This window comes from Petromyzon marinus, chromosome 51 (genome assembly GCF_048934315.1).
Source record: "Petromyzon marinus isolate PM22_M1 ecotype Great Lakes invasive population chromosome 51, UKy_Petmar_22M1.pri1.0, whole genome shotgun sequence".
Classification (NCBI taxonomy): Eukaryota; Metazoa; Chordata; class Hyperoartia; order Petromyzontiformes; family Petromyzontidae; genus Petromyzon; species Petromyzon marinus.
Window position 1 is genome coordinate 8937265 of NC_133717.1, and position 9562 is coordinate 8946826.

Sequence of the window (9562 nt, forward strand, 5' to 3'; positions counted from 1 at the left end):
TTGACCTTCCTGCTTGGAGGGGCTAATGAGGCAGCAGTGTACAAGGCTGCAGCGGACGACGCTGTAGTGGACGTCGTTGCAACGCCGTAGTTGACGACGCTGCAGTTGACCTCCTGCATTCCAGGCGAGGTAGTTAACATCTCGCCACCGCGGCGTTTAAAATGTATGAATATTGCACACTCGTAACAACCTCGGCGATGTGTACTTAATTCTAGATTTAAAGCTTTCGTGACTGCAAGGATCCATACTCTTTGGTTCTATTCGGTAAAGTCACGTAGGTAAATAATAAAACAACAATAATCACGACGTTTCGGCCACAACACAAGCGGCCGCTTGTGTTGTGGCCGAAACGTCGTGATTATTGTCAAAGGTTACAGGTAAATAATAAAACAACAATAATCACGACGTTTCGGCCACAACACAAGCGGCCGCTTGTAATAATAAAACAACAATAATCACGACGTTTCGGCCACAACACAAGCGGCCGCTTGTGTTGTGGCCGAAACGTCGTGATTATTGTTGTTTTATTATTTACCTACGTGACTTTACCGAATAGAACCAAAGAGGATGTGTACTTACTTACTCACACTACTAGAGGACGCTCTATAAAGCCCCTTTGGCCAGATCGGGGGAACTTCAATGTAAACGTGATCTGCTCAAATTTTAATTTAAAGCTTTCGTGACTGCAAGGATTCATATTCTTGGTTCTTTCGGTAAAGTCACGTAGAAGGGAAACAAAAAAATAATACAAATATAAAACAATAAAATTCTCACGACGCTTCGACTGCAACACAAAAAACCGCCACTTTTTTCACATTTTCTTGCTGTGGTTTTCACACCTGATGATGATTGCTTGTGTTTGCAGTCGAAAACGTCGTGATAATTTTATTGTTTTATATTTTTATTATTTTATTGTTTCCCTTCTACGTGACTTTACCGAAAGAATCAAGAATGTGATCTGCCCAGTGAACTCTGGTTGACCCATTTCCACTGCTGGATGGACAGCGGAGGTGGAAGTGGGGGGAGGTGGGGGGGGGGCGAGGGTTGGGTGAGGGGGGCGATTGAATAAACTTGAAACATTGTTCCAACTTCCGCACAGGTCAAACATAACCGTAGACTTCTTGCATTGCTCACCCATCGCACCACCGCATGCGAGCGCTGCAGATTCACAACGGACGCCGGCACGTGACCGCATATCGATACGCAGCAAAGCGACGGCGTTGCCTATTTATTTAATCGACGCTTGCATGACTACACTAATAATAGGGGTTGTTGTGGTTAGATCGCGTAAACGAATAAATGTGTCGTTAAAACCCGCCACCACCCGACACAGCTAACGAGTAAGGGTTGTCACGTTAGCAGAACGTGGGCAATTCGTCACTCGTACAGCACTAACCGGTGTGTTGGAGAGCCAAGCCACAACATTTACAATCTGAGTGTACGACGTTTCGCCAGCAATTACAACCGGCTTCATCAGGCGACAGCCAGATTTGTGGAGAAGTCCACCTGTTTCGTTCCTTGTACAGAGGCGTCGATGTTAGAGTGACCTGTTGCGCCGGGAGAGAGAATCACGAACCGGCGACATCAGAACTGCAGGTCCGGTGGTTTCAAAGTGACGGCGGCGATTGCGATGTGCGGAGAGAGAGAGAGAGCGCGAGACAGAGCGCGAGAGAGAGACTTTTTTGACTTTTAAACAACTATTATTGCCGCCAGCAGCAACAGCACTGGAGGCGATTTCGCTATGAAACACACAAAGTCACCACACAACACAAATAATCGCTATAAATCCACGCGCTGTGGCGCTAAATGCGCCTCGCACAACACAAAAGAACAGTCACGTGATGATGGTGGTGGTCATCGCTCACGCCACGGTGACGAGCGAGCGCTTCAGAAGGTGAACACGTGGGGGTGCCGTCCACGCTGGTACAGAGAGGGACTTTTCCGGCTCCCCAGCGTTCGAAGAAGTCGCGCTGCACATCACCGACACGTGTGTGTGGTACGTGGCGTGCTCCAGTGGGAGCCGCGCCTATAGCAGGCCTCTGAACACTGGAAGCACAGAGCAGCCGTAGGTGTCACCATACAGCATCTTTTTCCTCGTTCTGTACACCGCCTTCTTCGCCTGAGGACAGGCGAAGTTGGCGAGGTCATGGCGTTTGTTAGCCAGGTAAGGCACCCTATATACGAAGCTGCTGTTGAAGAAAGGCACCCCCAGTTTCCTGAAGATGTCCCCCAAAAGGCGGAACATTGGTTTAAGCAGCTGGCAGCGTAAGTACTGGTGGGGCAGATCCTCCCTGGCACCGCAGGAAATGCACAAGTCTGTTACCCGTGGCGAGATTCGGCTGAGCCACACGGCCGATGGCAACGTGCAGTGTGCCAACCTCCACCGGAGGTCACCGCAGCGTTTGGCTACGGGAGACTTGTACATTTACTTCCACTTTTGGGCAGCCGCAATAATGGGAGGAGAGAAATGGTCTCTCCATTTTGTGTTCGGTAGGTCGGCCAGGTCCCGGCAATGCAGCGCCTTGACACAGCCACGTGTAGAGCGTTGTGTTCGTGGCATTCTTCAGGGGCAACGTTCCTGCAGCCTCGGAGCTTCAGTAGCTTGCCGGAGTCGCTGTGGCCGGGGGGCTGCGCGCAGGAGAAGCACAACTCCGGGAAGGAGAAGGAGGGGGGGGGGCGCCACCATCCACCGGCGCCTCCAGCTTCAGCCTGAGAGAGAGTGTGAGAGAGAGTGAGAGAGCACGCGAGAGAGCGGCGCTTGCACGGATTATTTTGTGTACTCCACATAAACGTGTTTTTTTCTTATCCTCGGCGACCACAAAAGCGCGATGACTCACCCGTAGAGATTCCTCGCTGCGACCGCAGCCCCCCGATAGCATCAGAGGGAGCAGCAGCAGCAACCCTGGGATGCTGCTGCTGCTGGGATGCTTGCCAAAGTGATTTTGCACAACCTTCAGAGGGATTAACACTTCCCCTTATTGCATTTTCACAAGTCTTGTTCGTGGTTGGGGGGATGGGGGGGTTGTTGCTGTTAACCATCGCTGCTACCGCTTCCGTCCGATATGCTATCTTGCACGCACGGGAAGTTGTGTTTTTTAGCCGATACATTACAGAGGCACTTCCACTGACGGTCAGTCCGAATTGCCTTCTCTTTACGATACAATTACACCTTCAAATTTGTACTTGTGAAGCGCGGATGAACGCGATCGCATTTCAAGGTGCAGTACAGAAACAACGATCCGCAGCCTCGCACAGAGACCCACAAACTAACCTACAGTGAGGGAAAAAAAGTATTTGATCCCCTGCTGGTTTTGCACGTTTGCCCACTGACAAAGAAATTATCAGTCTATAATTTTAATGGTAGGCTTATTTGAACAGTGAGAGACAGAATAACAACAACAAAATCCAGAAAAACGCATGTCAAAAATGTTATAAATTGATTTGCATTTTAATGAGGGAAATAAGTATTTGACCCCTCTGCAAAACATGACTTAGTACTTGGTGGCAAAACCCTTGTTGGCAATCACAGAGGTCAGACGTTTCTTGTAGTTGGCCACCAGGTTTGCACACATCTCAGGATGGATGTTGTTCCACTCCTCTTTGCAGATCTTCTCCAAGTCATTAAGGTTTCGAGGCTGACGTTTGGCAACTCGAACCTTCAGCTCCCTCCACATATTTTCTATAGGATTAAGGTCTGGAGACTGGCTAGGCCACTCCAGGACCTTCATGTGCTTATTCTTGAGCCACTCCTTTGTTGCCTTGGCCGTGTGTTTTTGGTCATTGTCATGCTGGAATACCCATTCACGACCCATTTTCAATGCCCTGGCTGAGGGAAGGAGGTTCTCACCCAAGATTTGACGGTACATGGCCCCGTCCATCGTCCCTTTGATGCGGTGAAGTTGTCCTGTCCCCTTAGTCGAAAAACACCCCCAAAGCATATTGTTTCCACCTCCATGTTTGACGGTGGAGATGGTGTTCTTGGGGTCATAGGCAGCATTCCTCCTCCTCCTCCTCCAAACACGGCGAGTTGAGTTGATGCCAAAGAGCTCCATTTTGGTCTCCCCTGACCACAACACTTTCACCCAGTTCTCCTCTGAATCATTCAGATATTCATTGGCAAATTTCAGACGGGGATGTATATGTGCTTTCTTGAGCAGGGGGACCTTACGGGCGCTGCAGGATTTCAGTCCTTCACGGCGTAGTGTGTTACCAATTGTTTTCTTGGGGACTATGGTCCCAGCTGCCTTGAGATCATTGACAAGATCCTCCCGTGTAGTTATGGGCTGATTCCTCACCGTTCTGATGAGCATTGCAACTCCACGAGGTGAGATCTTGCATGGAGCCCCAGGCCAAGGGAGATTGACAGTTCTTTTGTGTTTCTTTCATTTGCGAATAATCGCACCAACTGTTGTCACCTTCTCAGCAAGCTGCTTGGCAATGGTCTTACAAGCCTTGTGTAGGTCTACAATCTTGTCCCTGACATCCTTGGAGAGCTCTTTGGTCTTGGCCATGGTGGAGAGTTTGGAATCTGATTGATTGCTTCTGTGGGCAGGTACCTTTTATACAGGTAACAAGCTCAGATCAGAAGCACTCCATTTTAGAGTGTGCTCCTAATCTCAGCTCGTTTACTGTATAAAAGACACCTGGGAGCCAGAAATCTTTCTGATTGAGAGGGGGTCAAATACTTATTTCATTCATTAAAATGAAAATCAATTTATAACATTTTTGATATGCGTTTTTCTGGATTTTTGTTGTTATTCTGTCTCTCACTGTTCAAATTAACCTACCATTAAAATGATTGACGCATCATTTCTTTGTCAGTGGGCAAACGTAAAAATATCAGCAGGGGATAAAATACTTTTTTCCCTCACTGTATGGACTTGGCGATCGGAGTTCAATTTATGGACAAGGTTCACAGCAGTCGCGAGTGATAAGTGAACCAATCCTGAACTCCCCCCCCCCCCCTTCACAAACTCGCACGAACCAGTGAGGTGAAGTATGGTCAAAGGCGTCGGGCGGCTTTCATCCAGCGTTGTATTTTCAAAGGGCTGGATATTGTCCAAATAAAATGAATGCAATGGGGAAAGTGGTGAGCGGCCTATGTTATTCATATGTTTCTGCTCAAATGTATTTTTTTAAAAATACATTTCTAAGTGCAAAGCAGGCACTTCAAATGTAAAATTATTTCAAACGATTCATGAGATCTGTACACCTCACACACTCACACACACCGCCTGCCCTACAACCACTATCACCTGTACAGCCACCACTTCTGTCGCTAGCGCCACTACCACAAAGACAAAGACCCCCGTATAGCCTTCACACACGTTTTAGGCAAGTGCTGTTTGGGAGCACCTATGAAGGCCGGCACGATACAGGAGGTGGGTGGCCAGCACCACACCCGACCGAGTTTCTCTCGCTGGTGGTGATGTTCACGCACCGCATCAGAGACTCGTTTGAGGCTGAGTCGACCTTGGGGAGTGCCAGGGACCTGTTCAGATAATCGTCACCGGTGTTAGTGGCCGTGAGCGGGAATCTATCTCGGGTGGCAAGGTTCGTAGTGCAGCGCGCTAACCGCTGCGTCACCGCTCCCCAACTCGACCACTACCGCTACCAACACGATCATCACCAGCATCGTAATCACCACCGCCAACCACAACCACCGCCACCACCAAAACCACCACCGCCACTAACACTGCCACCACCACCGACACCACCCACGCACCGCAGCCTTCGCTTCATAAATCTCTGAGCCCGTACACTGGGATCTGGGGTGGAATTTGCGTCATCAAGAGGCGATCGCTCCCGTCTCCGTGGGCGTGAAGCCAGCGTCCAGCGAGGAGGCAGCTGGGCCGGGAGGGGGTAGGGTAAGGAATGAGGAATTACATTAACAGCTGATCTGAGATTCATTCATCAGCCCTGTAGCACCTCGCCCCCTCCCCCCACCCCATCTCCCTGGGTCACCTTCAAGAAAATGAAATTATCGGGCTGCGTTCATACACGGACATCATCATCGTCATCCGAACGCATTAAATTCCACATTGTCGTCATAGGGTCATGGTCAATCCACTGCTGGATGGAGGCGACCACCCCCCCCCCCCCGCCCCAAAGCCACCGCGGCCGCCAGCGCCTGCACGCATAGGCCGTGTAATCGGCGCCCGTTCGGTCACGACTCTCGACCCATCGTCGGTCCGTCATCCCTCCCGGCCGTGATGCGGCCTGCCCAAACCCCCCCCCCCCACCCCCCACCCAATTTAATTTTCTGAACAGTGTGGACGATGTCATGAACCTGCGTGTCTTCTCTGATCCACGTGCTCCTCTTGCTGTCTCTCAATGTCATTCCAAGCGTGTATCTCTCCACACTTATATATATCGTCGCGCGCTATTCAGTTTGTGTTTGGTGCCCTATATTATTTAGTGAATGACCCGTATTTCTGGACCATCTCTCAAAGCGGGCAGTGCACACGGCGCTGAGACGCATGTTGATTATCTTCTTTTTTTACTCCATTACATTAGCAGCTGGATATAGGCACAGTCCCTTGGGAGCGAGGCACACTGTGCTTATATCCGAACTATTGTCCTTTGCCTCCTCCGCCGCTACCAGCGAAATGTAAACATGAGTCGCTTATCTAAAAAAAAAACTAATTGGTTTCCTGTTCATGAGCATTTACTCATTGGTGCTAATCTCCCGTGGATAGCCCTGGGCCAGTGCTAGAAATTCCACATTCCTCCGGTCGGAGCAAGTCTATCCACGTAACAACCACTGTTGACTTGCCCCACGAAGCGGTACTAAATTTATCGACCCCCGGCGAGATTATGGACTGAGTGATGACCTCCCCCCAAACCAGGATCTGAACTCGCGATTGCGAGCCAAATTGGGAGCCGAAATACTGCAGTCACACAAGACAAAAGATTCACCCACCACCCACCCCCCCACCACTTTATAGCTACCGCAGGCTGTTGGGGCCAAGGACTGTTAGCGAGCGACTATGAAGGTCGTGACACGGCACACGAGGGGGTTGGTGTGGACAGCACCACGCCCGGCCGCCTGTGTTTTTACACACTGCGCCAGGTACCCGCTGGAGGCCGAGTCCACCTATGCGTGGCCTACCTGCACGAGGCAAAGATCCCCCGTATAGCCTTGACGGATTGTAGGAGCAAGTGCTATGCGCGCGTGCCTCTGAAGACCGGCACGGCACACGAGGGAATGGCTGCCTTCGTCTGTCCATTGTTTTCTTACCACACCAGGTGCTTATGTAACGCCGAGTACACTGAGTGGAGGGGGCTCAGGATCGCGTCGGATATTCGCTGAGTGTTGGCCGCGAGTTGGAATTTAATTCGGGATCTCAGAGTGGTAGCGCCGTGGGCTTAACACTTTGCTGCCGCTCCACCGCACGTGCACACAAAGGCAAAGATCACCCGCATAGCCTTGACATACCGTAGGAGCAAGTGTTGCTCGGTACTTGTCCCCCAGTGGCGATATTTACACACCGCACCAGCTACTCATTTGAGGATGAATCGACCCAGGTGGAGGCCTAGGACCGCTGCGGATGATCGTCACCGGTGTTGACCGTGAGCGGGGATCGAACCCGGGTGGTCCAGGGTTTGTAGCTGGCGCTACGTACGTAAGCACACACGCACACATATGTGTGTGCAAATTCGTTTACTCGTACAACGCGAGCAAGAGAGAGAGAGTGATGCACATATAATTGTTGCGGGGTAGTGCTGGAACTGGTTCAATCGAACAGCGAAGCTAAATAACAAAACACTCAACCGATTCGCCAATTACACTCTGACTTTAAAAGGATATATAAAATAGGTGAGAGCTGAATTTTGAGATTTTATTTAAAACCTCATGTTGATGAATGCAATCTCCAGCGAAACGTCGTGGAGTACATACACATTGTCAACACTTTTGTTTGCATGTCAACATTTGTGGCGGGTTGCTGATCAACCAAATCGCTTGACGTATTTGCCCATCAAGTGACAACATGATTTAATCGGCCCTATCTGATGGTGGAGAGTTATAGTTGGAAAATGTGACATCATACCGCCTACACGACGATCTAACCCAATATAAACTAATTATGAATCGTAATAGGTCACTTTCTGGGCAATGGTACTTCTTCACGGTATAAAAATATATTATTAAACCAAACACATTGTCTCCTGTTCGCCTTTTGGCGTTCTCTGATCTAACACTGGTGAGACAATGCCATGAAGAAGGCTGTCTCTGGTGAAGACCAATCAGTTTCAAAGGGATCGATTTGGTTCATCTTGGGGAAATCCCATTATGGGACCTCCTTTGCCAGTACCAAAATATGAGAAGAGTTTTTCCCCTTTTTTCTGGCAATAAAACAGCTGCGTTGAGATGTTAAAACAAAAAACTGAAACCTTTTACAAGGAATCATGGCTGCATTAACCACAATACTTGTGGTCAGAATGCAAACAAAAAACAAACTCTGATAATATCTGTGGCATTGTCTTTGAAACTGATTGGTCCACACCAGAGACGTCTTTCTTTCGAGCCTCGTCTCAAACGGTGTTAGGCCAGAGGACGCCAAAAGGCGAACAGCACAAAGACAATGGCCACTATCAGATTAATGAGAGCTCGGGGTGAGCAGCGACATCATGGGACCTCCATTGCCAGAACCAAAATATGAGAATAGGTTTTCCCTTTTTTTACACGCTTTTATTTAACTCGTTGTTGTAGCCTCAAATCTTGTAACTGAATTTTAACCCACTTCCCAATGTGGTATCGACTGCAAACCTCGCATACTGATGTCATACTGATGACAATAATATATTGTATCATTAAAACTAAAAATAAAAATTTTAAACCATCTTTTTTATATGTTATGTTTCGCCTTGGGTATAATTGTCCACGCTCAACTAACGTTGGCTGTAAATCACCACGTTCCCTTACGTTATGGCAAGCCTCGGGGCCACTTCCTGGAGTCGTGGAGTTCTGCCATTACGAGTACGGTACATTTCATCAAAGCGTGTTTTTAAAAAAACGTATTTTAAAATATTACTTATTTCTGTTTTGTTGCCAGAAAAAAGGGGAAAACCTATTCTAATATCGACTGTATTTGGTGTTTGAATATATGAACACCTCTTTTATTTCCAGAAAGGGTAAAATCTATTCTTATTATTCCTGTTAGGGCCACATTATTATTATTGACGAGTTGGTTGTTTTTTTCTTTGGTTCTTTCGGTAAAGTCACGTAGAATGAGAATAAAATCATAAAATAAAATAAGACAATAAAATTCTCACGACATTTCGGCCACAACACAAGTAGCCTTCATCAGGTGAAAGAACAGAACTGTCGGGACGACAGTGCTCCAGTTCTGTTCTTTCACCTGATGAAGGCCGCTTGTGTTGTGGCCGAAACGTCGTGAGAATTTTATTGTCTTATTTTATTTTATTATTTTATTCTCATTCTACGTGACTTTACCGAAAGAACCAAAGAAGATGATTCCTTGCAGCCACGAAAGCTTTAAATCGAAATTTGAGTTGGTTGTTTGTTAATTGTGCTTGTGTCCAACTGCCAACGCGGATT

The 9562-nt window shown here is 48.3% G+C and overlaps 1 long non-coding RNA gene across 1 annotated transcript; it reads right to left on the minus strand.

Moving 5' to 3' along the window:
- Positions 1-1215: 1215 nt before the first annotated feature.
- LOC142931258 (uncharacterized) lies at positions 1216-3561 on the minus strand. The gene is made up of 2 exons (XR_012947265.1): positions 2838-3561; positions 1216-2709 (listed from the first exon to the last, which is right to left on the minus strand). It is a non-coding gene; the product is annotated as an uncharacterized LOC142931258 (long non-coding RNA).
- Positions 3562-9562: the final 6001 nt, after the last annotated feature.